This window comes from Neomonachus schauinslandi, chromosome 3 (assembly GCF_002201575.2).
Source record: "Neomonachus schauinslandi chromosome 3, ASM220157v2, whole genome shotgun sequence".
NCBI lineage: Eukaryota > Metazoa > Chordata > Mammalia > Carnivora > Phocidae > Neomonachus > Neomonachus schauinslandi.
In genome coordinates, this window is record NC_058405.1 from 182404572 (window position 1) to 182415562 (window position 10991).

The 10991-nt window shown below is 37.3% G+C and overlaps 1 pseudogene; it reads right to left on the reverse strand.

Annotated features, from left to right (window-relative positions):
- Positions 1–2516: 2516 nt before the first annotated feature.
- On the reverse strand, positions 2517–3320 carry LOC123324336 (annotated as a pseudogene).
- Positions 3321–10991: the final 7671 nt, after the last annotated feature.

Genomic DNA, 10991 nt, shown 5'->3' on the forward strand with positions numbered 1-10991 from the left:
AACACTTCCTATATGCAGACACTATCCTACACATTTTACATCATAGTCAATTTCTCCAAAGAACTTATAAAAGAAGTGCAATCATAATCCCCACTTAAGCAAAATGTGGAAATTGATACACAATAAAATTAAGTATCTTGCCCAAAGTAACATCTCTAGTATTGACCTGGGTAGCCAGCTTTCTTTAAACATTGTGATACACTGCCTATCTAAAAAACAAGTCAAAGTAGTCAAACATCATGGGGTTCTCCACAGAAAGAGGCACCAGTCTAGAGTTCATGTGCAACCTCAAACTCCAGAAAGTTTTACGTTGGCATCTCAGAAAGGCTCACACCTAGTTCTGTCTGTGTCCATGGCATCCTCAAGTGGTGGATCTATTTCTACAATCCTTCAGGATTTCAGCCAATAGATAAAGGCCAATCTTCCTTTCCTCCTGGCAATCACAGTCTTTTTCAAGGGTTCATTTAGAGACCCTCTCAATAGCTTGTGTGAGGTTCACAAAACAACATGGTGTGTGCAACAACTTACCAAAGAGTAAAAACACAGGAAAATACAGCAGGGAAGTTTTTCCTTTTCTTCTCTGTACCTCGACTTCAGAAAATCGAGAATATAGATGGCTTTATATATTACCAGTAACATAACATTACATTAGTTTAATAGAACTGCCATAACAAAGTACTACAAATAGATGGCTTAAGCAACAGAAATTTCTTCTCTCAGTTTTGGAGGCTAGAAGTCTAAGATCAAGGTGCTGGCAGAGTTGGTGATGTCTAGGGTCTGTGGGAAAGAATCTGTTTCATGACTCTGTCCTAGGTTCTGGTGGTTTGCCAGCAATCATTGGCATAACTTGGCTTGCAGAATAGCACCCAATCTCTTCCTTCATCTTTACATGGCATTCTCCCTGTGTACATGTCTCTGTCCAAGTTTCTCCTTTTTAAAAGGATACCAGTCATACTGGAGTAGATCCAACACTACTCCAGTATGACTTACCAAATGAATTCCTTTTATCTGTAATGATCCTATTTCCAAATAAGGTCACATTCTTACATGTGGGGGTTAGGACTTCAACATATAAATTTTTAGGGGCCACAATTCAACCTATAACAGTGTATACCCTTCCATTCTTAAAGGTTTCTCTCCTATCTCAGGCATCATCATCATCACTACAATTTACATTTTTAAAACATTAATATGTATATTATGCACCCTTCTAGTTATGTTACATATATTGAGTAATGAATTCTTACCACCTTTAAGCACCTTTGAGGTGCTACTGTTAAGTTTATTTGACAAACAAGAAAGCTAAGGCACAAAGTGGTTAAGAAATTTGATTGAGGTCTTAGGGAGCCTGGGTGGCTCAGTTGGTTAAGCGACTGCCTTCAGCTCAGGTCATGATCCCGGAGTCCTGGGATCGAGTCCCACATCGGGCTCCCGGCTCGGCGGGGAGCCTGCTTCTCCCTCTGACCCTATCCCCTCTCATGCTGTTTCTCTCTCTCTCTCTCAAATAAATAAATAAAATCTTTAAAAAAAAAAAAAAAGAAATTTGATTGAGGTCTTAGAGCAAGAAAGGCTCACACCTGGCAATGGCTCCAGGTGATTGCTCTTAATTACTATGCAGTACTACTGTAATATTGTGATTTATAATAAGAAATACATGGTTGGTCTTTTTCCCATTTCCAGCACAGAGCTCCTAAACCCTTGTAATTTCCTAAGTGTGAGAGCAAAAAAATAAAATGTGCTTATTGTTATGTTAATGAGGTGACTTAGTAACACACCTTTTAGTTACCAGGAGAATCAACCCTTTGATTAGAGGGTAGAAACTTTCAGTCCCAGCCCCTGACTTCCAGGGAGAGGAGAGGGCTAGAGATTGAATCAATCACCATTGGCCAATGATTTAATCAAGCATGTCTATGTAATGAAGCCTCCATCAAAAACCAAAAGCACAGACAATAACCTGGATTTGTAACTGGTGTCTGAAGTGGGGGGCAGTCTTGTAGGACTGAGTCCTTAACCTTTGGGATCTGATGCTATCTTCAAATAGTGTCAGAATTGAGCTGAATTATAGGCTATCCAGCTGGTGTCCAGGAATTGCTTGGATGTGTGTGGAAACCTCCCTATCTCATATTAGAATTTGGTCCTAGAACCTTAACCTCATTTATGCATTTCTCCCTTCATGCATAATTCTCAGTTGTAGAAAACAGTTGTGGTTGTGGCTGGCATAACACTACTATCTTTAAGTACGGGTCTGGGTAATAATCTCTCTTTTTTTTAAAAAAAAAAAGACATTTATTCAGTGTCATGATCAGACTATCACATTTAGCAATCAACAGCATAGGTGCAAAAAAAAAAATCTACATTAAAACCCTTTGTTGGAATGCTTTACACTTTCCACAGAACAGAAACTAAAATAACCTGTTAAACAATTAGTCACAAATACAGTCCTCAAGTTTTTTGCCCATACACATGAGTACTGTCTAAAACATGTCTTCTTAGCTACTTAGCTACTTAGCTACTTCTTAGCTACTGCTGCTGCTGGAACCACCACAGCCACGTTGGTTTCATGGTTTGGCAAAGTATTGGCCTCCACCACCATAGGGGCCAGAGCTTCTGCCTCCAAAATTTCCTCCTTTCATGGGTCCAAAATTTGAGGATTGATTGTTGTAATTGCCAAAATCATTATAGCTTCCGCCACCTCCAAAGTTGCTTCCATCATTACCAAATCCGGTATAGTCATCCACACTGCCACCATATCCACCACCACCTCGACTGCCACCAAAGCCACCTCGACCACTGAAGTTCCCTCCACGACCAAAGTTGTCATTCCCACCAAAACCACCTCCATGACCACCACCAAAGTTTCCAGAACCACTTCGACCTCTTTGGCTGGATGAAGCACTAGCCATCTCTTGCTTAGATAGGGCTTTCCTTACTTCACAGTTGTGGCCATTCACAGTGTGGTATTTTTGAATGACAATCTTGTCTACAGAGTCATGGTCATCAAATGTTACAAAAGCAAAACCTCTCTTTTTGCCACTGCCTCGGTCAGTCATGATCTCGATCACTTCAATTTTCCCATACTGTTCAAAATAATCTTAGATGATGTTCTTCAGTGTCCTCTTTAATGCCACCAACAAAAATCTTTTTCACAGTTAAGTGGGCGCCAGGTCTTTGAGAATCTTCTCTGAGACAGCCCTCTTTGGTTCCACACCTCTTCCAGCCACCTTGTGTGGCCTTGCATTCATGGCTGCATCCACCTCCTCCACAGTGGCATACGTGACAAACCCAAAGCCTCTGGACCGCTTGGTGTTTGGTTCTCTCATTACCACACAGTCCATAAGCGTTCCCCATTGCTCAGAATGGCTCCTCAGACTCTCACCGGTTGTTTCAAAGCTCAAACCTCCGATGAAAAGCTTCCGCAGCTGTTCAGGCTCTTTGGGAGACTCTGACTTAGACATGACGGCGGTGGGAGGGGAGACTTTAACGATGTGTACTCGGAGGCGTCCATGGGCAGAAAGTGGGTAATAATCTCTTTTATGTGCCATTAATATTTTGCTCTGTTTTTTTGGAACATAAGTTTTTAAAATTAACAATCTTAATATGATTTGAATACTATGTATGAAAATTATTTAAATTTAGTAGCTGCTTTTTGAATTTTTTATTTTGATTCAATGATAGAATCATTTCTGTTTGCACTTCCCTTCAGGAAACTATATATAGGGTTTTTTTTTTCATATTTTCATCCTGGGTTAGGATTTTACTTTCTAATCCACTTTCAGTTCTACTCATGTAAGGAATACTTGAATTAAAAATTAGGACTCAGTTCTCTACTTCACCATAAACCATGCAGTTTGCTAAAATAAAAATGGTCTAAATAAACATATTTCAATGAGAAGTCTCATAAAAACACTTTAAGTTATAGATACTGTCGTGTTTTAAAATATAGTGAAAGGACTGAAACAAAGCTTTTTGGCTTTTTAACAGGTGCAAGCAAATTAAAACTGGAACTTCATTTAAAAGAATTAAAACTGTTTATTTTAGGTGGGAATATATTCACCTGAAGCAGAACTGTCTTTCTGAGCTTGAGCTCTAATATGTTATGTATTTCACTGTTTCTACTTTCCTCATGACGTTTATTTAATATATTTTTCTATTATTTGCCCCTAAGACCTCAAAACATATTGAAGACATTTATCACAGAATTGAAAACATTTTGCAGTTCTTAATCTTGAAATTTAAACACAAAAATCAATTGTCCTGTGAGAAGAGATGTAAAACTAAAATATATCAGTTTACCTTAATAGAGTGATTTTCCTAACCATTATTTATATAAAAATATTTTCTATGGATATACTCTATTTCTATTATTTCTATTATATGTATAATTTCAAGTGAAATAATGTATAAATGGCTATAATCTCTAGCTGCCATCTCATATTTAATTTTTAATATATATATTTATACCAAAGTTTTCTAAATTAGAAAATTTGTAAATGATGCTTAGATTTATCCTCAGCATACATATAAGATCAACTAGTATTATAATTTTGGTTTTTGTATCTTGACTTTTTGTTTTCTACATGATTTAAGAAACTGATGCATTAAAAATTATTATTGTATGTTTTGGACACACAAAGCATAAAGGTAGAATTTTATGACATCAGTTACTGAAAGGGGGTAACTGACAGAGCTGTGAAGGAACAGAGTTTTTGTATGTGGTTGAAATCAAGCTGGTGTAAATTCAAATAGGAGTGTAATCCCTGATGTAACCACAGAGAAAATAGCTAAAGAATATACTTAAAAAGAAAATCTGAAGGGAATTTAAAAATTTCACTATAAAAAAATCAAATAAATTCTAAGAAGAAAGTAATGCAGGAAATGAGGGACGATAGAGCTATAAGGTATATTGAAAACAAATAACAAAATGGCAGAAATACATACTTTCCAAAGCTAACTTGAAAAAGGACAAACTAAGAGAACTCAAACTTCTTGTTTTTAAAATTTACTACAAACCTACTGTAATCAAAACAGTGTGGTAATGGCATAAAGGCATACCTATAGACCAATGGGATAGAGAGTGCAGAAATAAACTTTAGCATACATGGTCAAATGGTTTTTGACAAGGGTGCCAAGACTATTCGGGGAGGGGGGGGGAATGGCAATCTTTTCAACAAACAGCTTTGGGAAAATTGGATATCCACATGCCAAAGGATAAAAACCAACAAAATAACTAACAATCTAATTTTAAAATATGCAAAGAATGTGAATTGATAGGTCTCCAAAGAAGATATACAAATGGCCCTATGAGCACCTGAAAAGATGCTCAACATCACTAATTGTTAAGGAAATACAAATCAAAACCACAACGAGATGCCACTTCACTTCATTAAAATGGCTACTATTAAAAACAAACAAAAAACACAGAAAATAATGAGTATTGGTGAGGATGTGGGATAACTGCACTCTGTGCCTAGCTGGTGGGGATGTCAAGTGGTACAACTACTGAGGAAAACAGTATGAAGCTTCCTCAAAAACTTAAACATAGACCTACCATATGATCCAGAAATTCCACTTCTGGATATACACTCCAAAGAATTGAAAGCAAGAACATAAACATATATTTGTATATCCATTTCATAGCAGCATTATTCATAATAGTCAAAAAGTGGAAGCAACCCAAGTGTTGCTTGCATGGATGAATGGATTGATGGATGAATGGATAAGCAAAATGTGGTATAGACAAACGGTGGAATATTCGGCCTTAAAAAAGAACGAAATTCTGCTACATGTTCCAACATGGATGAATCTTGAAAATACTATGCTAAGTGAAATAAACCAGACAGAAAAAGACAAATAGTGTATGATTTCACTTATGTGATACCTAGAGTGGTCAAATTCATATAGACAGAACGTAGAATAATGGTGTCTAGTTGCTGAGAAGAGAAGGGATGGGGGTTATAGTTTAATGGGTTTCAGTTTGGGATCATAAGAAGGTTCTGGATGTGCATAGTCATGATGATTGCACAACAAAGTGAATGTACTTAATGCCAATGAATCGTACACTGAAAATTTTACATGATAAATTTATGTTATGCATATTTTACCACAATAAAAAGTTATTAGTTTAAGCATTTATCAAAAATGGTAAATGGTTATTAAAATTTTCAAACAAAACAGAGGTACATGAAGTAAAAAGAGAAAGCTTTTTTCCCTTCACTTGTACTCTTTCAAAAATTCTTTATCTTTGAAATAACATTTAAGGGCTATTTTATGATATTAGCCCAGATTTCTTAGGTAAAGAATACAGGCAATGTGTAGGAAGTGCTAATAAAAATTAACAAAAATATGGGGCTTATAAAGAGGAAGATAAAAGTATCCATGACAAAAGAGCAATTAGTTATATGGGATCATAAGTGTTTATCCAAATTTAGGGCTCAGGCAGAGCCTGAGTTCTTTCTAGATGGTTAAATAATATCTGGAGCACAGATGGGTCTTTTTGGCTCCTCACACATGTAAAATGTGTGTTTATAAGATAATCCCTTATGGCATGGCAAAGCATTTCTCTATTTTATATAGAACTTATTTTTACACTCAATAGCTCTTTAATCTTGAAATCCTAACCTCAGAAATCTGCCCTGTGAAAATGCTTAGTTGAATAGGTTTTTGCCATAGGCTTGTTTATTCACATTTGTAGTTCACCAGGATAAAGCAATGAATTCAAAAGCCAGTATGCTCTTAATTGTTCATAATTCTCACCCTAGAATAAGCCAAACTTCCTCCTTATTCTCTAATTTTTCTTTTTTTTATATTCTAACTTGAAAAAGGACAAACTAAGAGAACTCAAACTTCTTGTTTTTAAAATTTACTACAAACCTACTGTAACTTAAAATTCCTTCCTTTTCCCTTAATGATAAAGAACCTGAGGCAGAACTTTCCTCTATGGAGCCTTTCCCATCTACTTCAGGGCATGTGCACACTCTTTATCATAGTATTTGGGCTTATGGCCATTGAAATATCCCCTTCCTTATAACTTCCTTTATTGCTTAGACACTTCGTGTGGGTAAAACTTTTTGCCTCTACATATTGTCCACAAACATATAACAGGACATTATCACCACACTAGATATATAATAAATCATCAACAAGTCCATATTGATAGCATATGGTACTAATAGACATTCTTTAATAATGTTACCTGCTACCTTCATATCTGCCTATTATAATACAAAACTTATTCTACATAATGTATCCAAATCATTCTTTTTTGCATTTGTTCTGTAGTCTCTTAGACATGATATATCAATTTTCTTAAACTCTACCAATAAAAATGTATTCACCAGCTGATTTTCCAGCCCTCTGTTTGGTTTGACATTAATCCACGCCAAGACTCAATTTCCTACGATGGAATATTTTTAGAAAATGTAAAACATTATTATCCTTCCCATTTTTATACAGTCAGGTGTTTGGAGAAAAATACAATATTATGTTGCATTTAAATTTCATAAGAGAATTCCTGTTATTTTGAATGATCTGGACTGGCTCATAGCTTGATTTAAAGAGTTGATTTGGGGGCGCCTGGGTGGCTCAGTCGTTAGGTATCTGCCTTCAGCTAAAGAGTTGATTTGTTTTTGCACAAAGTGTGTGTTATTTTATAGCTTATTCCCTTATATGTTTGACATGATGAAGCACATCACAAAATTGATTTTAAAACTATGAAAACTGGAATTGATGCAGTTTATGTTCCCACTGATTGGGAGGGTAGTACTAACGCTTGCCTGTTAGTTGTAGGTGAGACCAAGGTGTCATGTATCAGTATATGATATCAGCACGAATCCTTACCTAGGTGTGTAAATAACTTGATGACCCTGACTTCATCTGCAACCTATGGAGTTGTGTGGTAGAGGCTGGTGCTTGCCTCCCAAAGTTGTAGCATCAACAGTATCACCTAGAAGTCATTAGAAATGTAGGTTCTCAGGTTCCACATGAGACCTACTGAAGCAGACATAAGAGGTTGGGCTTCCAGATCTGGGTTCTAATTAGTACTCCGGATGAACCACTGGCCTACCCAACAGCTACTGCTAACATAACCCCTGCTTCATTTAGCAGCAACATGCTCAAGGCTTTCCTCCCATCATCGGGATCAAGTTATGATTAGTCTGAGCCAGTCTCGTGAATGCTATTTATTTTCACCAGGATTGGTACAGGGGATGGCATGCCAACTACTTCTGGCCACTCGTGCATTATAAGAGGAGCCAACTGTTTCCTTGTGGGAGACATTCTGCTTCCTGATAAAAGAGAGAGCCAGGCTGGGAAGAAAAAGCTATTTTACTACCAACACCTCACCTAACCCCTGATTTCTGTGTGAATATAGTTAGTTGTGTGATGTCTGTGATAGCAGCTGCCAAATTGTAGCTAAACGGGGAAGGCTAAGAGAAATGCAGAAATGTCACCTCGGTGGTCTGATACTGCAGAGCCCCTGAGCAGACCTGGAAGTCACCTGTCCCAGAGCTCTTGGTAGGTAAGTTGTAATAAATACCCTTATAGTTTCAGTCATGGGTAGTCAGAGGTACCTTTATTTTCAGTCAACACATCTTAAGTGATAAGAACTGTGTATATTGGACAATTTGGCAAACATCATACCAACTGCAATGGTTTATAAAGGAATTGCCAGCTAAACTTAGTTTCAGGAGTCCCATGGCTCATAAATAATTATGAGGAAAGTACCAGATTTAGAGATTATCCAATGCCCACATTTCTGTGCCTCAGATTAAGTGAATTTTAGGAGCTGTGGCAGAGCAATGGATTTGTAATGGCACCAGGAGAATGGAGGAGAGAGGCAGGCCCATTTGGTGAGTGGATATAATGCATGATTCTCTTCCGGGGTGGAGAACATGGCCAAATTCCAGTGAGCAAGGGAACAAGGGAATTGAGAGGAGGTTGGGGAGGAAATTAGTAGATGTTCATGAAGAATTAGGATCTTAAATACATCACATAAGGATGGCAGATTTTTAAGCAGGGAAGTAACATATGTGCTATGAGAAAAGAGAATTTCAATCTCGAGGGATTGAAAAAGGCAACTTCTACTGTTTTATTTCATACTAATTGGTATTTTATGTAATTAGGTGACTCTTTTGGGGGGGTCTCCAAGACCACCCACATGTTCAGTGATTTGCTAGAAAAAACTCAGAATTCAGCATGGAGTTATAATTACATCAACACAGCACACAGACACAGCTGAATCTGTAAGGGAAAAGAATACAGGAGTTGTCTGGTTACATACACATTCACTTTCCCATGCTCCCTCTTTCCTGTAAGTGTTCACACAGAGCACATTCTCCTTCTAGCCTCTAGTAGCAAAAATACAGCAATGTGTGTATATATATATGTGTACATATATATGTTTCTGCCCAGGGAAGCCCAGTTGAAGCAGGTCACCTATATCACATTCTTTGCTAGCAACTAGCAAAATTCCAGACTTCCAGTAAATGTTAACAATAAATCATGTTGTATGTATAGGCATAAGAAAACAACCTTATCAGTTAGGGAAAGTTCCAGAAGCCTAGCCAAGAGTTAGCCAAGAGCCAACCTTGAAAGCAACCTCTTCTAGAGATAGCAGCCCTGGGCTTGCTGTGTTAACTGTTTTCTGCACAGTAGATTACCATGTAAATAATAAAACTATCCAGGGTGATTCTTACATGTTACATATTTAGTTGGTCAAAATATTTCGAGTTTATTTTGTAATGATTTCAGGTAGATGTTGGATGTGGCTTTTAACTGAACTATGACTTGTATAATAAATAAGACAAAACATTGACAAAACTTTAGTATCTCTATCAGACACTAGAGAAGCACTAAAAAGCTAGAATAATATATTAACTTTAGAGAGTAATATTCATTTTGCTATTTTTTAAACATTATTTTAGCTGGCATCAGTGTGAAGAGGGGATGGTCATGACATTCGCCCAAGGCATTGTGTTTAAGAAGCTGATGAAAAAAAACACTAACAGGAAAGGGGCATGAAATTGTCAGAACTTGAGGGAAAGTATTTGAGAGGAATGGAGGTAGTGATATGATGAAAGCCAGTAATGTACATTTGAACTTTGGATTTTTTTAAAGCCAAGCTGGTTACCTTAATACTATAAAGTGGTGGTGTAAGGAATCCTCATGTTTAAGTTGGAAAGGGAACCTACTGTCTCCTTTATGCTTTTTTGGGGGGGATTGCTCAATTTGCAAAAATAATAAATGCACCTAACAAGCAGAGCATAGATTTTACTAGGTACTTACAAAATTAAATTAGTATAATCACTTTCCAGATGGTACATCCTTCTATCATGTCTAGCCAAGGCCTAAAGTTTTTGCACCACGGATACTTAAAAGAAAAATTATTTTTCTCCCTATTCAGTGGAAGAAAAAACTATTACGTCTAGGTATCAAGTATGAGAATTATTGTATAAATGATAAACTCGGATTCCTGGGTTGAGTTTGAAATTAGGCACTGTAGTGGAGTGAATGAATTAAACCCATAACATTTCTTAAAGATTTTTTATTTTATTTATTTGAGAGAGAGAGAATGAGAGAGAGAGAGCATGAGAGAGGGGAGGAGCAGACTCCCCACCGAGCAGGGGGCCCGATATGGGACTCGATCCCGGGACTCCAGGATCATGACCTAAGCCAAAGGCAGTCGCTTTTTTTTTTTTCTTAAAGATTTTATTTATTTATTCATGAGAGACAGAGAGAGAGAGAAGCAGAGGGAGAAGCAGGCTCCCAAGGAGCAGGGAGCCCGATGCGGGACTCGATCCCAGGACCCTCAGATCATGACCTGAGCCAAAGGCAGATGCTTAACCATCTGAGCCACCCAGGTGCCCCGAAGGCAGTCACTTAAACGACTGAGCCACCCAAGGGGCCTCTAAACCCATAACATTTCTTAATATATCTTTATTCACTAAATCTCAGAAAGAGTCTAGAATAGCTCCCAGTTCTCCAATTGAGATATT